The 23312-nt window shown below is 45.7% G+C and overlaps 1 protein-coding gene and 1 pseudogene across 1 annotated transcript in view; one reads left to right on the top strand and one right to left on the bottom strand.

The window, feature by feature from the left end:
* The window catches only part of ARMC8 (armadillo repeat containing 8), an 862269-nt gene that overhangs the window by 306892 nt on the left and 532065 nt on the right, over positions 1–23312 (bottom strand). The gene's annotated exons all lie outside the window — the stretch shown is intronic.
* Positions 13378–13885, top strand: LOC100350833 (succinate dehydrogenase cytochrome b560 subunit, mitochondrial pseudogene; annotated as a pseudogene).

Consider the following 23312-nt stretch of genomic DNA (forward strand, 5'->3'; position numbering starts at 1 on the left):
GTCCTGAAGTCCTGCTCAAGATTTCTGTGATTCCCTGGGGGCATTACGTTCTCGTTGTCTTAGCTGTGGGATCCTGCTTTCCTGCCTCTGTTCCTGGTCCATACCACACACACCCAGATTTGAAATCCAGCGTCTCCCTCAGTTTCCACAAATCAGTTCATACAGAGCATCTCCATGTGAAGAACTAATAATGACCACTGACACTTACTGTTACTTACACTGAATCATGCATTGTAATTTTAGTCGAGCTGGCACTGTGGCATGGCAGGTAAAGCTACCGCCTGCAGTGTCGGCATCCCATGTGGGCGCTGGTTTTAGTCCCAGCTGCTCCTTTTCCGTTCCAGCTCTCTGCCAGTGTTCCTGGGAAAGCAGTGGAGGATGGCCCAAGTTCTTGGGCCCCTGCATCCACATGGGAGACCCGGAGGAAGCTCCTGGCTTCTGGCTTCAGATTGACTCAGCTCCAGTTGTTGTGGCCATCTGGGGAGTGGGCCAGTGGATGGAAGACCTCTCTCTCTCTCTGCCTCTGCCTATCTAGAGTTTGGCATTTCAAATCAATCAACCAATCTTTTTTTTTTTTTTTTTTTTTAAAGAATTTTAGTGCTGGGGCCGATGCCTGTGGTGCCAGCATCCATACGGGTGCTGGTTCTTTTCTGGCTGTTCCTCTTTCTATCCAACTCCCTTCTATGGCCTGGGAAAGCAGTAGAAGATGGCTCAAGTACTTGGGCCCCTGCACCCATGTGTGAGACTGAAGAAGCTCCTGGCTTCTGGCTTCAGACTGGTCCAGCTCCAGCCAGTGTGGCCATTTAGGAAGAGAACCAGTGGATGGAAGACCTTTCTCTGTGTATCTCCCTCTCTCTCTGTAACTTTACCTCTCAAATAAATAAATAAAAAATTCTAAGAAAAAATGTAGTGCTATTGCTAAATTCAATCTTTTTAACAAGCCCAGGAGATAGAAACTTTTAGTACACCAGCTTTACAGGTAAGGAAATGAAGGACTGAGAGATCAGGTACAATTTATGTGCAATATTTACTTATGCATTCACTTATTCAAAAAATTGTTAAGCATCCTAATAATTCTACAAGGGTCTGGAGATACAATGATGAAAAATACAGATGTAGTGTTGGCCCTCAGAGAACTTACACTCAAGAGGCAGGAAACAGACGCTAGGGCATTGTTATTTGGTGGGTATTTGGTCTAGTGGTTAAGATGCCCACGTCCTACACCAGCTCTAGATCCTGATTCCAGCTTCTTGCTAATGTGGACTCTGGGAGGCAGCAAGTGATGGCTGGAGTAGTTGGGTTCCTGCCACCCACATGAGAGGTGTGGATTGAGTTTCTAGCTCCTGGCTTTGGCCTGACCTCGCCCTGGCCATTGCAGGCATTTGGAGACTAAACAAGTGGATGGGCGATCTCTCCCTCTGTTTCTAGATCTCAAATGATAGTAATAATAATAATGTTAATAAAGAAATTTAAAAAAAAATGAAATAAAGAATTTGACTTAGTCTTTATAGTTGTAGAGACTTTTTGAATGAAGTGATAAAGGAGACCCGAAGCACGATTGACAGTGAGCCGGAAGAGGGAAGAAGAACTAGGCAGAGTGTTCTAGGTAGAGGGCAGTTTGTGCCTATGCTAGGAACAAACAACGTGGATGATGAGGACCACATACCGAAGGAGTCTGGAACGGCTGCAGCACACAGTGAGGTGGGCGAGTAGGGAGAGAGAGGCCAGGGAGTTGGTCAAAAGCCCAGATATGGGGGTTTTGTAGGCCTGGTAGATTCCAGACCATTCGAAGGGTCATGACAAGCCAATGCAGGATGTAAGCAGGGGAAGGACATGACCATATCTGTACCTTAGAAGGTTGCTTTGGTTGCACATAGAGAATGGAGTAGACTAGTGGGCATCTCAGTAACAGCAGGAGGCCCACGAGGCTTTGCATGGGCCAGGCAAGAACTCATGGTAGCCTGGACTCCTTGAGTTGAAATTCAATGGAGGGAAGAAGATGAGTTTGGGATTTACTTAGAAGGTTATATTGGTTAGAGCCCTTAGTTTAACTACTACTTTAAAAATTTAATTATTTCATAGGAATAGAGATAAAAAGATAGAGATAGAGATAGAGATAGAGAGAGATAGGGATAGAGATGGAGGTGGAGATGGAGATACATTCCCCTCATCTGGTTCACTCCCCACATGACTGTAATGGCTGGGACTGATCCAGGCTGAAGCTGGGAGCCAGGAACTCAATCCAGGTCTCCCATGTCCATGGAAAACACGGAGATATTTGAACCCTCACTGCTTCCTCTCAAGGTCTATGTTAACAGGAGGCTGGAGCCAGGTTTTGAACCCAGACACTCTGATATGGGATGCAAGTATTTTAATCACTAGGCCAATTGTCTGCCCCTTCAGCACCTTTTTTTTTTTTTTTTTACAGGCAGAGTTAGTGAGAGAGAGAGACACAGAGAAAGGTCTTCCTTTTACTGTTGGTTCACTCCCCAGATGGCTGCTACGGCTGGTGCACTGCACCGATCTGAAGCCAGGAGCCAGGTGCTTCCTCCTGGTCTCACTGCCTTCCCAGGCCACAGCAGAGAGCTAGACTGGAAGAGGAGCAACATGGACAGAATCTGGCACCCCAACCGGGACTAGAACCTGGGGTGCTGGCGCCACAGGTGGAGGATTAACCAAGTGAGCCACGGCGGCGGCCCCTGGGATTATTTTTAAAATAAATTAAGGTGCATCTATATGATGGAATAGCATGTAGCCACTATAAGAATCAGATAGATGTATATACTTTGGTTGACATGGAAGATGTATGTTCAGTGGGAAAGGAGGCTATAAAATAGCATGTTTAGTATGAATTCATTTATGTGAAGTATGTATGTGTAGATAAATACACAAAATATCTAGAAAGATGATAATGGGACTTTCAGTTTTGTCTTTCTAAGTGTGCATTTATAAAGGAAGGGAAAAATCAATAAAGAAATGATCTTGGAAAAGGAATAATTAAATAATTAAAATATAATTAGTTTAATAAAATAATATTTAAAATAGAATGATAACCTGACTCAGTTTAAATTAAAAACATTCCCTGCAATTTTAGATGTGCTTTGAAGGGGACTCAGCTGGAGACGGATGAGGCTGGGGACAGGGTGGGACAGGGCTGGGGGCACCAAGGGAAAATGCGGGCTGGATAGGGAAGCGAGCTCCTTCTTCTCCTCTCTCCTTGGGCTGCAGATGGTGGACTCTGGGTCAAGAGGAGTGCATTTCCGTTTGTGTGAAGAGACAACTGCTGGGCCCTGCGTTATCCGAAGTTCACTGTAGATTCCGTCATTCAGTTATCTTTCTATTTGCTCCTGAGTTTATTCACTGTCTCAAACACCATCTATTCAGCCACTCATTCATTCATCTTGTTCTTCATCTACTCACTCACAGTGCACACACACTTTGTTCATTCAGTCAGCCTTCATGTGCTGGGCACTGTGGGTGTGAGAAGAGACGTGAGTGGGCTCAGAGCTTGCCCAAGGGCACACCGGGAAGCCACATCTTCCTTTTCCTGTACACTTGCACTTGGCTGATGGCTGCCGAACTTGGCGCTTCTCAATCACTGACGTCCACGCGATTCACCTGGGGACCACATTCACCTGCAGATTCTCATGCGTAGCTCTGGGTGAGGCCTGAGAGTCTGTTCCTGAGAAACTTCCACGTGAGACCTATGCCGACCGTCCTCAGACCAGATTCTGAGTGGTGGGAGTTTAACAGGTGCTGTCCTGTAGGCATATTGGGGTCGCCAGATAAAATACAGGACACCCAGTTAAATGCGAGTTTCAGATAAACAGTGAGTTTTATTTTTAGTATAAGTATATCCCAGATATTCCATAGGACACATTTTTTTTACTAAAAGCTTACTAAATATGCTAAATTTGTGGGCTTAATCAGAAATTAACATTTAACTGGGGATTCAAATTTTTTAAAGAATATTTATTGTCTATTTGAAAGGCAGATCTAGAGAGACACAGAGAGAGAATGAATCGATCAATATTTTTATTTGCTAAATCTGGCTATCTTACATGTAGTCTGAGCCACAATGTGAGTCACCTGTGTAATTCTTAATTTTCTAGTAGCTCTATTTTTTTTAAAGATTTATTTATTTATTTGAAAGTTGGAGTTACCCAGGGAGAGGAGAGGCAGAGAGAGAGAGAGAGAGAGAGAGAGAGAGAGAGGTCTTCCATCTGCCTGTTCACTCCCCAGTTAGCTGCAATGGCCAGAGCTGCGCTGATCCGAAGCCAGGAGCCAGGAACTTCTTCCAGGTCTCCCATGTGGGTGCAGGGGCCCAAGGACTTGGGTCATCTTCTACTGCTTTCCCAGGCCACAGCAGAGAGCTGGATGGGAAGTGGAACAGCCAGGTCTCGAACCGGCACCCATATGGGATGCTGGTGACTCAGGCCAGGGTATTAACCTGCTACGCCACAGCACCGGTCCCATAGCTCTATTTTTTTTTTTCAAGATTTATTCATTTGAAAGGCAGAGTGAGAGAGTCAGAGGGAAAAACAGAGAGAAAGAGATCTCCCATCCATTGGTTCACTACCCAAATGCCCAAAACAGCCAGGGCTGGGCCAGGCCAAAGCCAGGAGCTGGGAATTCCATCTGGGTCTCCTGCATGGGTACAGGGGCCCAAGTCTTTGGCCATCTTCAGCTGCCTTCCAGGTGCATTGGCAGGAAGTAGCTTCATTTTAAAAAGTAAAAAGAGGGGCAGGCATTTGGCATAGGGGTTAAGACTCACTTAGGACATCTGTGTCCCATATTGGGGTGCCTGGGTTCAGGTCTTGGCTCTGTTTCTGATCCTGGTTTCTGGTTAGTGTGCATCCTGAGAAGTGTGCAACTAGCACATGATGGGTCAAATACTTGAGCCTCTACCACCCACTTGGGAGACCCAGATTAAGTTCCTGGCTCCTGGCTTCAGCCTGGCTCAGTCCTGGCTGTTGCAGGCATTTGGGGCACGAACAAGTGGATGGAAGATCTCTCTCTGTCTCTGTCTCTTTGCCTTTCAAATAAAATGAAAATAAGTAAATTAAACACTAAAAATTAATGAAAAGGTGAATTATTTCAAATATGCTTTAGCCCAGTATACTACAATACCATTTCAACATATAATTGCTATGAAAATTATTAATGCGCTATTTTACATTCTCTCTTTCTCTCTGGTTTACTGTCTGAAATCTGATGTGTAATTCACGTTCCCATCGTATCACCACTCAAGCTAGCCACATGTCAATGCTCAGCGGTTAGGCTGGTGTGATGACTGCCGGCCGTGACTGGTGGCTGCTGTGTTGGGCCGCCCAGGGCTCCATCTCCCCAGGTGTTCGGGCTTTACAGATCTGGGCCAAGGTGATTCCAGTTTGCCAGCAGATTGCCTCCAGGGCTCACAGGGCCGCCAGTGAGCAGCGGCTGCCACAAGAGGGAGCCAGGCACTTCAGAATAAAGGCTGTCACACACAGCCACCCAGTCACCTCCCTAGGCAGATTCAGGAAATGCAGGGCAAAGTCACACACACAGCGCTTGGACCTGCCCTCAGCTTCCCTCACTCTGGCTTCCCCCTGCCTGGGCTGCTCCCATGGGCCTCTCGGTCAAGTGGCTCTGTGTATTCTATCTGCGGTGTCTTGTCCCCTCCCCACCCTGCTATCCAAAGGTCTTCCTTCTCCAGCAGTGTGTGAAGGTACAAAGTCTAGGGACTAGGAGTCCTACAGCCTGGGGGCTGCATGCATCTCTACTGCTTCCCAGCCAAGGGCCCCCACACACATCACACAGCTGGCCTCAGCTTCCTGGCTAGCTTGGAGAGAACACCAACCTCAGGACCCCGTCCAGGACGGGCAGTGTGGGGTGACCCGTGTGAAGCAGTCCCAGGGGGTGCTTGCCAGTTCGTTTTCCTGCTGCCCTGAGTATACGCTAGATGGAGGCCGTGTGGCTCACTGAACACATCAGTTCCCAGACTCGGCTGCACCCCAATCACCTAAGAGGTTTATGACTCAGTCCTGTTTCCCAGTTTCCTGATCCTCTCTCCCAGAGATTCCGATTCAATAGTGCTGGGAGGAGGCCAGGGACTGTGGATCATGACATGTTTTTAAGTTTTATTTATTTGAAAGGTAGAGTACGAGAGAGCGAGCGAGTGAGCGAGAGCAAGCTCAGTCTACCATCTATTGGTTCATACCCCCAAAGTGCACAATAGCCAAGGTTGGACCAAACTGAAGCCAAGACTCTGGAACTCTGGGTTTCCCATGCAGGTGGCAGGGGCCCAAGTACTGGAGCCATTCCCTGCTGCCCCTCCTGGGTGTGCATTAACAGCAAGCTGGACTGGAAGCAGATTCGGGGTTTGAACCCAGGCTCTCCACTATGGGACACAGGCATCCCCAGTGGTGTCTTAACTGCTGCCCGGGAACGCCATCCCTGTGGAGTATGAACTTCAGTGATGTTCTGCAGGTGATTCTGAGCAGCCCGGCCCGATGCTAATTTTGTCAATTGTTTGGGAACAAGAGACAGGTGCGAGGAACCGGGGGTTTAACTTCTCGCTTTGGGTCTACTTCTCTGAGCCTCAACCCCATCGTTTGTTTAATGAGCCTGCTGGCTGCGTTGTATGATGTGGCTGGCAGAGCAGGGTTGGGCAGCATGCCCTCACTCCCTCTGCCCTCTCCCTCTTGGCCAGACCATTCTCACCTCCTAGCTGCAGTCTGTCTCCGCCACTTGGGATATCCGCTCTTTCTCCCTCCTCTATCCAAGGTGGGAAAAGAAACCAGCAGCTCCCTTTGCTTCCTTGAGACTTTTGCCTTTGGTGTCCTATTGCTCCACTGCTGGCCCGGATGCTGTGTCTTTGAGCAAGTTTATCAATGGCCCAGTTCCTGTAGGGCTTTCCCCACCTCTTCCCTACTCCTTCTACCCTACCCACTGGGCCGATGTCCCACCCCAAGGAGACCGATGTAGCTGACAGGTCTTCATGGGAAGGGGTGGGAGGCGCAGGGAAGGGGAGCAGCAAAAGTTCTCTGTGGTGAAGGGCGAAGAAGACAACCATACACTGCTTAGCAGTTGAAAGCTCCTGGCCAGAGACAGGTTTGCTGTACAAGAAAACATTGAAAACAAAGCTAAAAGGCCTATGCCAGACTAGAGCAAACAGGCAAAAGGGTTGTATCTTAATAGGTCTCATGTATAAATGGCAGTAAATCGGGTTTGAAGTTTGATTAATATCCTGGGCCAGCCATTCTGATTTTTGAATTGGGACAGTGATTATAACTTAAAGCTAGCTCTTGTAAACAAATAGAATGACTTTCTTATGTATATAAGCATTTATATATTTATTTGTATTTACTCAAAAAACAGTGGAAGAGAGAGAGTGGGCACTCCCACCCACTCTTTTTTTTTTTTTAAAAAAGATTTATTTATTTATTTGAAAGTCAGAGTTACACAGAGAGAGGAGAGGCAGAGAGGGAGAGAGAGAGAGGTCTTCCGTCTGATGGTTCATTCCCCAGATGGCCACAATAGTCAGAGCTGCGCCAATCTGAAGCCAGGAGCCAGGAGCTTCTTCCGGGTCTCCCACGTGGCTGCAGGGGCCCAAGGTCTTGGGCCATCTTCTACTGCTTTCCCAGGCCATAGCAGAGATCTGGATTGGAAAAGGAGTAGCCGGGACTAGAACCGACGCCCATATAGGATGCTGGCGCTTCAGGCCAGGGTGTTAACCTGCTGTGCCACAGTGCCGCCCCCCCACTCTTGTTCATTCCCCAAATGCCCACAATCACCAGGGCTGTGTTGGGGCTGGACTGAGGCAGGTGCCAGGAATCAGGAATTAAATTCAAGTCTCTGAAGCAGGTGGCAGGGCCCCAACTACTTGCGCCATCACCACTGCCTCCCAGGAGGTGCAATAGCAGGAAGCTGGAATCGGGAGCCAGAGGGGGGAACTCAACCCAGGCCCCAGATGTGGGATGCAGACGTGTGGCTCCATAGGCCAGACACTTACCCTTCAGACAGAACTCTCAACGCCGGCTGTCCATGTCCTTGCACACTGAAGGTTGTCAGTATGCTTATTCTTTGTAAAGAAAGAATGTGCAGAAACGACGTCCTGTTTTCACCTGCAGCTCTTTGAATATTGCCCACTAAGGAGCACTTTTCCTACATTTGAGAATATTTTAATTCCTACCCTCTGTCTTGCCTGGTCATGTTGGTAAGTAAACATGGTAAAGTAATCCATTATCAGATGGATAATTCCGTTATATGATTGTGTTTTTATATCCTCTTTTAGGGCAATAAATGCCAAATGGGTGGACAGAGGTCTCGACTCCCCAATTATACATAAAATGAATTCTTCCCATTACCGTTTTAGACCACAGAACATTTCAGATTCTTATCTTCTCTGCGTAACTCCAGATTGTATAGTGTTTGTATACACACACACACACACACACACAGCTTAAGAGGTGTGTGAAGCTCACCGAAATAGAACCAAGTTGGCTGGGGCACAGTTTAACCTAGTGGTTAAGATACATGTGTCTCGTATTGGAGTACCCAAGTTTGACTCCTGGCTCTGGCTCCTTGGTCCAGCTTCCTGCTTCCTGCCACCTATGTGGGAGACTTGGATTGTGTTTCCAGCTCTTGGCTTTGGTTCTGGCCTGGCCACAGTCCAGGCGTGGCTACTGCAGACATTTGGGCAGTAAAATAGTGAAAAAGATTTCTCTCTCTCTCTCTTTTTTTTTTTAACTCTATTTAATGAATATAAATTTCCAAAGTACAGCTTATGGATTACAATGGCTTCCCCCCCCCATAACGTCCCTCCCACCCGCAACACTCCCCTTTCCCACTCCCTCTCCCCTTCCATTCACATCAAGATTCATTTTCGATTCTCTTTATATACAGAAGATCAGTTTAGCATACATTAAGTAAAGATTTCAACAGTTTGCTCCCACACAGAAACATAAAGTGAAAAATACTGTTTGAGTACTAGTTATAGCATTAAATCTCAATGTACAGCACACTAAGGACAAAGATCCTACATGAGGAGTAAGTGCACAGTGACTCCTGTTGTTGACTTAACAAATTGACACTCTTTTTTATGGCATCAGTATCACCCTAGGCTCTTGTCATGAGCTGCCAAGGCTATGGAAGCCCCCTGAGTTCACCGACTCTGATCATATTTAGACAAGGCCATGGTCAAAGTGGAAGTTCTCTCCTCCCTTCAGAGAAAGGTACCTCCTTTGATGACCCATTCTTTCCACTGGGATCTCACTTGTGGAGATCTTTCATTTAGGTTTTGTTTTGGTGGGGTTTTTTTTTTTTTTTTTTTTTTTTTTTTTGCCAGAGTGTCTTGGCTTTCCATGCCTGAAATACTCTCATGGGCTTTTCAGCCGGATCCATATGCCTTAAGGGCTGATTCTGAGGCCAGAGTGCTGTTTAGGACATCTGCCATTCTATGGGTCTGCTGTGTATCTCACTTCCCATGTTGGATCGTTCTCTCCCTTTTTTATTCTATCGGTTAGTATTAGAAGACACTATTCTTGTTTATGTGATCCCTTTGGTTCTTAGTCCTATCATTATGATCAATTGTGAACAGAAATTGATCACTGGGACTAGTGAGATGGCATTGGTACATGCCACCTTGATGGGATTGAATTCGAATCCCCTGGTATGTTTCTAACTCCACCGTTTGAGGCAAGTCAGCTTGAGCATGTTCCAAATTGCACATCTCTTCCCTCTCTTATTCCCACTCTTATATTTAACAGCGACTCTCTCTCTCTCTCTCTCTCTCTCTCTTTCTCTCTCTCCCTCTTTCCTTCTCTCCCTCAGCCTGCACTGTGGTGCAGTAGGTTAAGTTGCCAGCTGAGATGTTGGCATCCCATATAAGGACCAGTCTGAGTCCTGGTTGATCCACTTCTGATCTAGCTCTCTGCTATGGCCTGGGAAAGAAGCAGAAGATGACCCAAATCTCTGGGCCCCTGTACCCATGAGGGACACCCAGAGTTCTGATACCTGGCTTTGGCCTGGCCCGACTCCAGCCATTGCAGCCATTTGGGGAGTGAACCAGTGGATGGAAGGTCTCTCTCCTCTATCTGCAACTCTGCCTTTCAAGTAAATAAATTTTTTTCTTAAAAAAAAAACTCTATCTCTTGCTTATCTGAAAGAAAGAAAAGAGAAAGAAATGAGAGAAGGAAAGAAAGAAATGAGAAAGAAAGAAAGAACGGAGGAAAGAGCAAATTTGTTAACGTGGCGTCTGGTTGGGGGTGGATACCTGGTTGGCTTCTTACAGGCACGCACTGAATCTTCCAGATCGTCAGGGCAGGTCTACCTGAAGCCACCTTTGGGGATGTTTATGAAGACTGCGAAGAAGCTTGTTAATGAGACTGAACGTATTATTTTACTGTACAGTGAACCTAAATATCGATGTACACATCTGATGAAACACATATAGATGGATTCTGGGACCAATTTCCCCTTTCTCCTCACTAGGGAGCTTGTGAACGTCTTCACGTGGCTTGGTGACGGAGTGGCCATTTCTGGCCCATGTGCTGCCTAGCGAGCGGGTTCCTGGGGGGCCTCACTGTGTGTCGGCAGCTCTGGCTGTGCCCAGACACGTCCTTAGCCAGGCCCACAGCTGCTATCGATGGTTCTGCTTTGCTCTTTCCTTCATGTTTCAGTTCACTGTAGGGGTGCAGTGTAACCAGGAGAGTAAAGCTCACTGTTTTTCCTTCCTGCTGGTGTGTTCTGCAAGGCTTAACGGAGGAACTGACTCCAGACGGTGCAAGCTCCAGACCAGCCTACTTACTCAGGCTCCACCCAGACCCCGCTGTGCCTGCTGGTGGACGGCAGTGCCAGCCGGCTCTGTCGATTTCCCCTCATTCTTAGATGACAGAAGGACCACAGGATGGAGGAACCAAGAACCAGCCACACTTTAGACATCAGCATGTCCACCCTAACAATGGTGCACCTGCTGTATTTGTCCCGAGGTGGTACCGTTTGTCAACATTCCTTCCCTCTGAATAAGCGCCTATCCTCAGGGACAGTCTTGAAATGAAAAAAAAAAAAAAACAATAATAATGGCAAAGAAGAAATGAGGACAATGAAATTTTTTTCTTTCATCAAATGACTGTTTATAATCATGCCAGCAAGTAAACAAAATTAACATATAGCAGATGCAGAAAAATATAGTTTTTTATTTACAGTAGGATTTTTAAGTAAGGGAAAAATTGCAGTGTAGTTTGCACTCTGTTTTACATTTTATAGACAAGAAAAGCTCTTGACTGGGTGCCAGCATTGTGGCAGAGTGGGTTGAGCTGCAGCCTGTGATGCAAACATCCCATATGAGCACCAGTTCGAGTCCCTGCTGCTCCACTTCCAATGCAGCTCCCTGCTAACAGCCTGGGAAAGCAGTGGAAGATGGCCAGAGTGCTTGGGCCCCAGCCGCCCACATGGGAGACCTGGATGGAGTTCCAGGCTCCTGGTATTGGTCTGGCCCAGCCCAAGCCACTGGGGCCATTTGGGGAGTGAAATCAGTGGATAGAAACGCTCTCTTTCTCTCTGTTTCTCCTTCTCTGTCTTCTCTGTCTTTCAAATAAATAATTAAATATTAAGGGAAAAAGAAAAAAAATCCAGTGTTCTGACAGAATGACAGAACTGAGGTAATGCGTGCTCTTTGTCTTTATAATAACCATGTTATATTGTTCATTTCAAATGTACTTATTAGGCACAGGACCATGTGATACTGCAGGAGCTGGAGACGTGGCTGTTAAACTCTGCCCAAGGCCAACACAATGACTCAAGAACTTACTCCCAGAGAGTGTGTGCAGCTTGGGCCGCGTACGCTGGGTCAGCCTGCCGGCCAGGGCTGTGAAGCGGTCATGGAGGCCCTTGCCATCCTTGTCAACCGCCCCTTCTTTGGGGGTATTTCACACCCTCATCTTCTTCTACTACTTCAGGATGGAGTTTGCTCCAGGGAGCTAACATGGCCGGTGGGTCACTGACGCTAAATATCAGATCCAGAAAGCAGTGGTCTGCGTCTGTGTGGCCAAGAGCAAGGGCTGTGCCATCCTGGAGGCGGGCTCTGCGTTGGAGCAGTGGACATTTTCCTGGAGGGTGCAATGCAGTGTGGCTTTGGCAATGACCTTGGTGAGTGGATGCCTGCAATCAGGATGCCTCTTAGTGGTATTTCAGCATGCGGTTGTCTCTGAAGTCCTCACGGAGGCACGATTGCTATGGTCCCCACAGGGCCCTGAGTCTCTGAAGCTTGCCTGGGCTGTGGGGCCCAGGCCCAGGAGGCACTGCGGCAATTAAGAGATTTTCTCCAGGGGGCCCTGGGTGTATGTATCTTCCATCCAGTGTTACGGTTGGTGCTTCTTTCTGCCAAGCTTCATAGCAACTGGGCCTCCCAGTCCTTCGCAGCCTCATAGCAGAGTGGGAGGAAGGTGTAAACAAATCAAAGCAAACAAAACGACTCACTTCTGGTGAGGACGGACCACGCTAGTGGAATGGCCATTCGATTCAAAAAGTCTGCTTCATCTCAAAGACATCGTGCTGACCTATGGCGTGTCCTGCTGAGGCTGTAACTTAGCAGGACTGGGCCTTTTGTCCCCAGAGGCCAGGGGGAGGGAGCCTGGGAGGCTGGGAAGATGCCCTGCTGGACATGGGGAGCGTTGACGAAGTGCTCCCATTCATTGGCTGAGCGACAGCATCAGTCATTCATTCACAGGCACAAGGTCTAAATTGCAGAACCAATTAACAGCACTAATAGCCCTTGCCTGAATTAATCTTTGAGACAAAAGGGAGGAGAAGTAGAAGTGCTATTAGCAAATCAAGCTGTACCATCCCTGCTTTATTGCGGAAATCTCAGTGTCTGTATGTGGCTATTGTGTGCTGACTGCAATTACAGCCCTCATTTAAAAATGATTAAGTGGTTATAATTATTTTTCAATTAAAACTTATATCTTCCATTTATGCAACATTTCAGACTTCAATTAAACTTCCTTTTAAAAGTGCCACTGAACCAAAAGATTCCCATTGCCTCCTTTACCAGGAAACCCTCAACTCAACCCAGATAGGATTTTGATTTCCAGCCTTCAGAATTAGTTCTACTAAATTTGCACAAGCGATAAGTGCGCAGGGCCTGCTGGAAGTGACCACCACCACCTTGGGTGTGGGGCAGAGGGGTGGTTCCAGGCCCTTCCGGAGGAGGCCCGTGCAATTTGTGCTGTCATTGAAGGCAGTGTCTCTGAAAGTGTTCACCAGAAGCTCAGTATTTAGAGCAGCACTCTCAGCTGTGCCCTTGCGACAGTAACACGGCACTGATGGAACGCCATGACGTTCTCAACAATTCAACTCCTTTAAAAACTAGAGCAGCCTTGCAGGCTGAAACCCAAGATGGCCGCATGCTTGCTGAGACATGTTGGCCGTCGCTGCCTCTGAGCCTACCACGGTTCTCAGCTCTGAGTCAGAAAGGTGGTTGCTGTGGAAACCATGACCAAAGACGGGATGGAACATTTCTGGAATAAGAACGCAGGTTCAAGCTGTCCTATGTCTTGCCACGTCACTCTCCGCCTTTGGTCTCTCCTCATGGCAATGTCCATTTGCCATTGTTGCACCAGTATTGCCTTGGGTGCAGGGCTCCCCCTCTTTGGCTTCTTGGCCCTGTCACACCTGGGAACTTTGGGTCCTGTCTGGAACTTGTGAAGTCCCGGTGTCTGGGGCCAGCGTGGATCCACACAGCTAAGTTTGCGCTCGTCTTCCCTCTCACATGTCACACCTGGAATGGGATCGACGCTTGGTGTGGGACCTAGAAGAAGGGCTGGAGATTCCCCAGCTATGCCAGTCTGGAGTGGCTGTCTTGGTTCTTACCGCGCTGTCCTCTGTAGGGCTGGCAGCCACGTGAAGAGTTGAAGTTCCTAGCATCATCTTTCTGCAAATTACTGCACTGATTTATGTTCATGTTTGTCATTCTCATCTCCAGCCAGGGCAGAGTTTGGATTTGTTTAGATCCCTTTGTGCTTGGTGGGTCCCCCTGGGGCTCGGCAGTGGTACAGTAGCTTACAGAACCACACTAGTGGAAGAGGGTCCACTTCCCTCTTGTTTCTAAAGATGCAGTAGCTGCAAAACCTCACTTCTCCTGCCCTCAGCTAGCAGCCTACCCTGCCCCTAGGAGCCCTTATTCTCTCTCCACAGTGGGCTTTGAGATGTGCTGAGGGTCAGCTCCTGGCTCCTTCTTCCTGGGACAGTAGAAACAACACCACGTCTGTGGGACTAGGGGGAGCGGAGGCTTTGGGTGCAGTGCACTGGCTGCAGGTTGCTGACTGATGGGATGATTTTGTTCATCCGTCGGAGCCCAGAGCCTTTAGCACCTACACATTATGACTGAAAGAAGAGAAGGGGAGTGGAGGGGAAGTAGCCTGTCCCAGCGAGCAGGAGACAAAGTGGGTGAGCTGGTTCTGGGAGCAAATCCTTTGGGAGGAAGATATGTAGGTCATGATCCAACAGGAAGACCTGTAAAATTATTGTTGAATATACTAAAGCTTATTTATTTTTGCCTTTTTAGAGAAACAAACCTCCTAGTGCCACCTTTTCTAATGCAAATGCCTGTACCATCTTTTTCTGAAGCTGACTTAAAATAGTTATTAAAAAACATCTGTGGGGGCTGGTGCTGTGGCATAGCGGGTAAAGCTGCCACCTGCAGTTTTAGTATCCCATATGGGTGTTGGTTCGAGACCTGGCTGCTCCATTTCCGATCCAGCTCTCTACTATGGCCTGGGAAAGCAGTAGAAGATGGCCGAAGTCTTTGGGTCCCTGCACCTATGTGGGAAACCCGGAGGAAGCTCCTGGCTCCTGGCTTTGGATTGATTCAACTCCGGCCGTTGCAGCCAATTGGGAAGTGAACCAGCGGATGGAAGACCTCTCTCTCTCTCTCTCTCTGCCTCTCCTTCTCTCTCTATGTAACTCTGACTTTCAAATAAATAAATAAACCTTAAAAAAATCTGTGGTGGTTGCAGGGCTTTCTCCTTAAAACCTGTCTTATCTTTCTTGTGTTTCTTGAGGAAAGGAATTGCTAGAAATTATGGCTAAACCATGGCCCTTTTTATTTTGCTCCTGTAATGCATGTTCTTGGGAGTGTGACCCTCATGGGACATCAAGTGTCATGTGTGGTGGTGCAGAAAAGGGCTGGGAGCCTCTGGGGACTGGCAGTTTCCCTCTAGGGTGCTTCACAGAGCCCTGCTCACCAACTTCAGTGAGGACCAGATTGTGAAAAGCAATTCTTGGGCTCAGGGAAGCAATGTGGGGTGTCAGATACTGTCCTAATAGTAGGCAAGCCTGACCCTGTTTTTGAACTGGTTATTCTGAGTTAATCACACAGTTAGGGCTTAATTAATATGTCTGGATTTCAGATCTTGCTTACATCCCTACTGTTTCTCTTGGAATTGAGCACTGAACGTCAATGATTTTATGTAGCTATGGAGGAGATCTGTGATGTAGAGTTTTAGGGCTAGACTTCCAGATGAGATGAGAGATGTTGTTCAGAGAAGATAAGAGTTTTGCCTCTCGTTACATAGCTAATAAGTGCAGGGTTGGATCTACTTGTCTGTTCTGATGCCTGTATCTAACACACCAGTGCTACCATGGCCTTACAGAGTCTGGTGCCTGGTCGACAAGGGCCACTCTCCCCTGTCCTGACCCTTGCCGTCCCCCCCCCCCCCACATTTTCCTCTTCTTCAAAACAGTCCTTGGCCCTGAATTTAAGGATGACCTTGTCACACTCCATGAATAAGGCCCTGCTGGGATATTGACTGGGTATTGATTGGAATTACAGTCAATGTATAGGTTACTCTGGGAAGACTCGACATCTTTATGAGATTAAGTCTGCCTGTCTCTCTAGGCATACAGCATCTTTCTGCTTTTCAGTATCTTCTTTCACGTACTTCAACAACATTTTATAACTTTTTTTCCCATAAGAACAGCTTTAAAGCATCTACACTGTAGGTCTGCTATATGAACTACATCTATTTACCCTGACTCCTTACAGATTTTTATATTTTGGGGTGAATGAGACCTTTTTCTAGTATCACCACTCATTGACTATTTCCACTGTATAGAATTCCAACTGCATTTTGTATATAAAGTTGGTCTCATGTAAGTTTGTTGATTTCTCCTATTTCCAAATAAAGATATTTTTATTTTGCTTTTTCAATTCTTTTATCAAGCTGTTTGTCTTCAACACAATGCTGAATCGAAAAGATAATGGGTTGATTTTGCTTTGTTCTTATTTTTTAAAATATGTGTTTGTTTATGAAGCAGAAAAAGAGAGAGGGAGGGAGAAAGAGGGAGAGGAGGAGAAAGAGAGAGAGAGGGAGAGAAAGAGAGAGACCCTATCCACTGATTCATCCCCTGAATGCCCTCAACAACTAAGGCTGGGCCAGGAGCCAGGACTTAATCCAGGCATCCTATGGGTGGCAGGGATTCAAGTACTTGAGCCATCACCTGTTGCCTTGCAGGAGGCACATTAAGCTGGAAGCTGGAGTTGGGACCCAGAGCTGTAATATGGGATGTGTGTGTGTCCCAAGTAGGGTCTTAATGGCTGTGCCAAACCCCTGCCCTGCTTTGTTGTCACTTTTTAAAAAAATTATTTTATTTGAAAAGTTGTGGGGGGAGAGAGAGAGAGAGAGAGAGAGAGAGAGAGAGAATCTTTCATCTGGTGGTTCACTGCCCAAATGGCTGCAATGAACTGGGCTGGGCCAGGCGGAATCCAGGAGCCTGGAGCTTCATCCGGGTCTCCCATGCGGGTGACGGGGGATCAAGCACTTGGGCCATCTTCCACTGTTTTTCTAGGCACATTAGCAGAGAGCTGGATCGGAAGTGGAGCAGCTGGTACTTAAAACTGCTCCCATATGAAATGCCAACATTGTAAGCAGCGGCTTAGCCTGCTGTACCTAAATGCCCACCCCATTTTCATTTTTAAAGGGACAACCTTTAATGTTTCATTATTAAGTATATTATTTGTTTTAAGCTTTGATAAACACTTTGTCTCAAATTAGACAATTTATTTTTGCTTTCTAGTAATCTAGAAGTTATTTTTAATCCTAAAAAAAGTGGACTTCCTTAGCTCTTTTTCTGTATTTACTGAGATGCTCACATGGTCTTTCTCATTCAACCTACTGTTGTGGTGCATTAAACATTACATCAATAGAATATTTGCATTCTGGGTTTCTTCCTCCCTCATCATGGTGTGTGGCACTGTTGAATTCAATCTGATGGTGTTTTACCTAACTCTTTCCCATCTGGCTTTCTAAATGAGATTGGCCTTTAATTCCTTCCCTTCCGCATCTCATTTTAATACTTAGAGCGTCCTCATTCATCTCCCTGAGTTGACTTCCATCTTGTGCTAGTCTTTGAGTGTGATTGAGGTTGTTTATTCATTCATATTATTGGGTGCTAGCTGTGGGCCAGGCCCCCTTCTGGTCACTGGGGTGTGGTAACCGACCAGCAAAAGTCCTACCCTCTGTATTCTCTGTTGTTTTGACAAAACTTATGTGGCTCCAGATCTTTGGGAGTGGAGAAGAGTCTTTTGATTTCCAACATAACTTCTTTCATGGTTTGTGGTATATTCAGGCTTTTTATTCTTCAATCTTTTTGTTGGATTTTTCCTGAGAAATTTTCTAACTTATCTGCTTACCAGTGTATTGAGATAAAATTATTTATAATAACAAATCATGATCTCAATCTTTACTGTTATAACTTTGCCCCCCCCCCCCCCATAACATTGTTTAGTTCTGCTTTTTCAGTCTTGCTCAGTCTGGTTAAAGGCTTTTGTGTTTTACTGTTATTAAAATACTGCTATTAGTCTTTGTAAGGAATCATCTTTTCCTTCTTAATTTCTTCCACTAACTTTACTGTTTTATTTCACTTCTTTTGTGAAAGAAAATTTGTTTCTAGCTTCCTGAAATGATTGCATAGCTAATTCATTTCCAATATATCCATAAAAGGTGCATCTCTGTAACTATCATTCTCACTGAATGGAAGTAGGGCTTCCTGAAGAATGGCCGAGTCCAGATCTGGGGCAGAAAAAAATGCAAAATGGGGCTGGAACATCTGTCACAACAGATAACAAAGAAGCTATCAAAGACGACCGGGGTCATAACAATAGGACCCTGACGCCTAATTAAAGGGGTTCATTCTCCCTGGCCAAAGATGGGACAATATGACCATCAAAAAGAATAATATCTGCAGGGAATTGAAATACATCATGTATATTAAAACCTTGAGCTCATAATGATACTAAAAATATCCCTCCTGGTAATCTTTGATGTTAGGACATTCACTCATTATTCTGAAAGCCATTTTAAAAGGGAAGTGTCAGTATTTATCCTTATTTTTCTATATAAACTACACCTCAGGGTAACTAGACAGGAGTGGGGAGAAAGCCGTTTTTAGAATAATTTCAGTCAGTCAGTAGAGAATGACGCGCCGAGATCACTTGGCAAACATGTGGAGGGAGGTGATGGTGCAAGGTGCTGTGAAAGAACTCCCCAGTGCACCTGTGCTCATGAAGCATTTTTGCCAGAAGTTCAAACCTCGATCGAACCATATCCCAGTACCTAACCAACACTTATGGGGAAGACAGGGAGCCAAGGAACATGTTAAATGTCCCTATGGAATGAACTCCATAAAATCCGGACTGTGGAAAATTCTGCAGGAACATCAGGCTTGTGAAGCAACTAATTAACAGAGAAAATAAAATTTAAAAAAAAAAATGGAGTGGAACTTCAAGAGTAGAAGATGCCTAAAAGACACAAGGACGGGGCCGGCGCTGTGGCACACTAGGTTGATCCTCAGCTTGCAGCGCCGGCATCCCATATGGGCACCAGTTCTATTCCCAGCTGCTCCTCTTCCAGTCCAGCTCTCTGCTGTGGCCCAGGAGGGCGGTGGAGGATGGCCCAAGTGCTTGGGCCCTTGCACCTGCTTGGGAGACAGGGAGGAAGCACCCGGCTCCTGGCTTTGGATCGGCGCAGCACCGGCCTTAGTGGCCATTTGGGGAGTGAACCAACGGAAGGAAGACCTTTCTCTCTGTCTCTCTCTCTCACTGTCTATAACTCTACTTGTCAAATAAAAAAAAAAGACACAGGACAAAACACAGTTAAGAGACTTTTCTAGGAATCCTGATCCAAACAAAGTGTCTAAAAATTATTAAGAAATTATTATTAACCATTTTAGTTGTGGTGATAGAGTTGCTATTTGGTTAAATAAGAGATGTGTGCCTTTAAGAGAGACATACAGAAGTAGTTTATGGATGAAATGTATGGTACATCTTGCTCCACAATAATCCAAGATGATCTAAGGTTGACGGTGTTTGAAGCTGGATAATGGTTGTATGGAGGTTCATTATACTCTCGTCTCTACTTCTGCATATGCTCGGGATTTCTTGTAATTGAAAAGAATGCATCTAAACTTCTTAAAAATATTTATTTATTATTTTCATTTTATTTGAGAGAGAGAGATCTTCCGTCTGCTGGTTCACTCTCCAATGCCCATAACTGTCAGGGCTGTGGCAGGCCAAAGTCAGAACAGAACACGCGGGTGGCAGGGATCCAAATGATGGAGCCATCACCTGCTGTATCCCAGGGTGTGCAGTAGCTGGAAGCTGGAATTGGAAGTGGAGCCAGTCCTTGCCCCCAGGCACTCTGACACGCGATGCGGACATCCCAAGTGATGTTTTAACCACTGCTCCAGATGCCTGCCCCCCTGAAGCTTTACATTAAACTTTAAGTAGCTCTTTAGCTTCATCCTGCACATTTTCCAGGTAGCACTTTCATTGTTGTTCAATTCTAAACATTTTTCAGTTTCCATTGTGATTTCCTCTATGGATAGTGAATAATTAATAATGCAACTTGTTTATTTTATATATCTATACACACATATGCACATACTTTATACAATTCAATATTATATATTTTATATATTACCAACTTAACCATTTCTGATTTAATTGTGTTATATCAACAAATGTTATCTTTATCGGATGAATTTTATTATTTGAGATTATTTGAGACTTCATTTGTGGCTTAATTCAAGGTCAAGATCAATTTCAAAAAGTCAAGAAATGCTGCATCTGAATTTGTAAAGAATTTATGTTGTTATGAGGTTTCACCTCACCCCCATTAGAATGGCTTTCATACAGAAATCAATAAGCAACAAATGCTGGTGAGGATGTGGGGAAAAATGCATCCTAATCCACTGTTGGTGGGAATGTAAACTGGTAAAGCCACTGTGGAAGACAGTATGGAGATACCTCAGAAATCTGAATATAGACCTACCATATGACCCAGCCATCCCACTCCTGGGAATTTTCCCAAAGGAAATGAAATCAGCATATGAAAGAGTTGTCTGTGCCCATGTTTATTGCAGCTCAATTTACTACAACTAAGACATGGAATCAATCCAAATGCCCAACAACTGAAGACTGGATAAAGAAATCACAGGATATGTACACCGTGGAATACTACACAACGGTAAAAAGAAAAAAAATGGAATCTGGTCGTTTGCAACAAAATGGATGAAGCTGGAAAACATCATACTTAGTGAAATAAGCCAGTCACAAAAGGACAAATCCCGTATGTTCTCCTTAATCTGTGATAACTAACAAAGCACCTAAAAGGAAATCTGTAGAAGTGAAATTGACACTTTGAGAAGCAATGACTTTGAACAGACTTTGTCTCAATTGTTGAGGAACAGGTTTTTTTTCATACTATTTGTTGAACTCTATATTTAAACGAGTTAGGCTGGCGCTGCGGCTCACTAGGCTAATCCTCCGCCTGCGGCACCGGCACCCCAGGTCCTAGTCCTGGTTGGGGCGCCGGATCCTGTCCCGGTTGCCCCTCTTCCAGGCCAGCTCTCTGCTGTGGCCCAGGAAGGCAGTGGGGGATGGCCCAAGTGCTTGGGCCCTGCACTCACATGGGAGACCAGGAGGAAGCACCTGGCTCCTGGCTTCGGATTGGCACAGTGCCAGCCGTAGTGGCCATTTGGGGGGTGAACCAATGGAAGGAGGACCTTTCTCTCTATCTCTCTCTCTTTCACTGTCTAACTCTGCCTGTCAAAAACAAAAAACAAAAAACAAAAACACTAGAGTTAATCATCTGTGTATAAAGTTAATTAAAATAGATCTTAGTAAAAAATAAGAATGGGAATTGAGGGAGGAGTAAGAGGGGTGGGAGAGCATGTGGGAGGGCAGATATGGTAAGAACCTCTATGTTCCTAAAGTTGTAATTATGAAATGTATGAAGTTTGTATTCCTTAAATAAATGGTTTCTGGGGAAAAAAGAGTCTATGTTATTTATTTTGCAGGTTCAGAATTCTTGCATCTATCTATCAGACTGCCTTGCTAATTATGTTGCTCTTTATTCTTATCTTTTTAATTTGTTTGATCTATTGTTTTTAAGCAGAGTTGTGTCAACACTTGCTGCTATGATGATAGATTCTTTGGTTTTGTTTGTAATTCTATAGCTTGTTACTCTGTGCCAAGTGTGTTTCGTTAGAGTTTGAGTAGTTTTGAGCCTATTCTGGTTATTTATGGAGCATGTCTTCATGGCATTACACAACCATTTTACTGTGCCCGGATCCTGCGTCAGGGATGTGAGCAGAGAACAGCAGGGGGGCCTGTGTCTCTGTCCTCCATGTGGGCTTCAGCGGGCAGGATGCAGATAGCCAGACAAGGGTGCTGAGATTGCCCAGCAGCTCCTTCACTTGCTTGCTTGGGACCTGAGCTGGGAGACTCAAAGGTTGAGGCTGACTCCAGGGCCCTCGACGTGACCCCGCCACAGGCCTGGCCTTCTCCATGCAGCAGATGAGATGCATGTCCCAGGGGATCTGTCTGCACAGGAAACGTTCCCGGAGCCCGAGGCAGACCCTGCAGGGCGGCTTCTGACCGTGGCCCTCAGAAGCGTGGTAGCATCATTGCTCTTGCAGCTTACTGATTCCAGCCGGAGACTCAAGTCCATTCAGATCAAGGGGAGGGAAATGAGATTGTAGCTCTTAATGACGAGTAGGGACACGTTGCAGAAAAGAGTATAAAATGGGAGATGTTTTTGTGGGCAGTTTTGGAAAATACAGTCTGCCTCCAATTTGCTAGGTGCTTATTTTCAGTCTTTATTATTTATTTATCTCATGTATTATCTATCTATCTATCCATCCATCTATCTCATCTCTCTATCCATCATCTATCATCCAGCTAATCCAGTTTTTTGAATATTCCTTTTCTTATTATTGTGTAGCATTCCTCTTTATTTTTATTAATCTTAAAAAAACTTTCTTGGCCGGCGCCGTGGCTCAATAGGCTAATCCTCCGCCTGCAGCGCTGGCACACCGGGTTCTAGTCCTGGTCGGGGTGCTGGATTCTGTCCTGGTTGTCCCTCTTCCAGGCCAGCTCTCTGCTGTGGCCCGGGAGTGCAGTGGAGGATGGCCCAAGTGCTTGGGCCCTGCACCCCATGGGAGACCAGGAGAAGCACCTGGCTCCTGCTTTCGGATCAGCGCGGTGCGCCGGCCGCAGTGCACCAGCCGAGCAGCCATTGGAGGGTGAACCAACGGCAAAGGAAGACCTTTCTCTCTGTCTCTCTCTCTCACTGTCCACTCTGCCTGTCAAAAAAAAAATATATATAAAAAAACTTTCTTGATGCAATAATACTACTTGCTTAGTTTTCTTTCTGATAATATTTCCATGTTACATTTTAAAATTCTTTTATTTTCCATCTTCCTTATAGTGTATTTTCTGTTAGTTTTAAAAAAATTCTTATAGTGTCTATAATTTAATTGGTAAGCATAATCTGTTTGCATATATTATGACTCTTGATCTATTAGAGTTCATTCCCTAATCTTATTCTGGGTTTGTTTTTTCCCATCTGCAGAAGATGTAGACAGCAAAGCCACTTAAAAAAAAATTGGTGAACTAACTCATGGAGAAATATTCACAAGGTGTGATTCAGGCTCTTCCAGCTACTCATATTTGCTTGCCAATGCTTGAATGAAATTTTTTTAAAAAAGGAACAACTCTGTTTATTCTGATTTGGGAAAGGGAGAAGATGTAAATGCTGACAGATGGGGGTACACTGTTTTCCTTCAGTTGCCAAATGCAAATGATGATTACTGGTGATTAGACTATTGGTGACCGTTAGGGTCAGTCAGTTACTCAGTCATCAGGTTTTACTGAGAACTCTCCTATAAGCTTGGCATTGTGTTGGTGCCAGGATACAGTGGTGCACAGGACAGACGGTCCGTGCCCTTGTGGGGACTGAAGTGGAGGCAATGAATGGCTGTTAAGCAAATAA

This window comes from Oryctolagus cuniculus, chromosome 4 (genome assembly GCF_051225735.1).
Source record: "Oryctolagus cuniculus isolate XC-2025 breed Fujian yellow rabbit chromosome 4, ASM5122573v1, whole genome shotgun sequence".
Lineage (NCBI taxonomy): Eukaryota > Metazoa > Chordata > Mammalia > Lagomorpha > Leporidae > Oryctolagus > Oryctolagus cuniculus.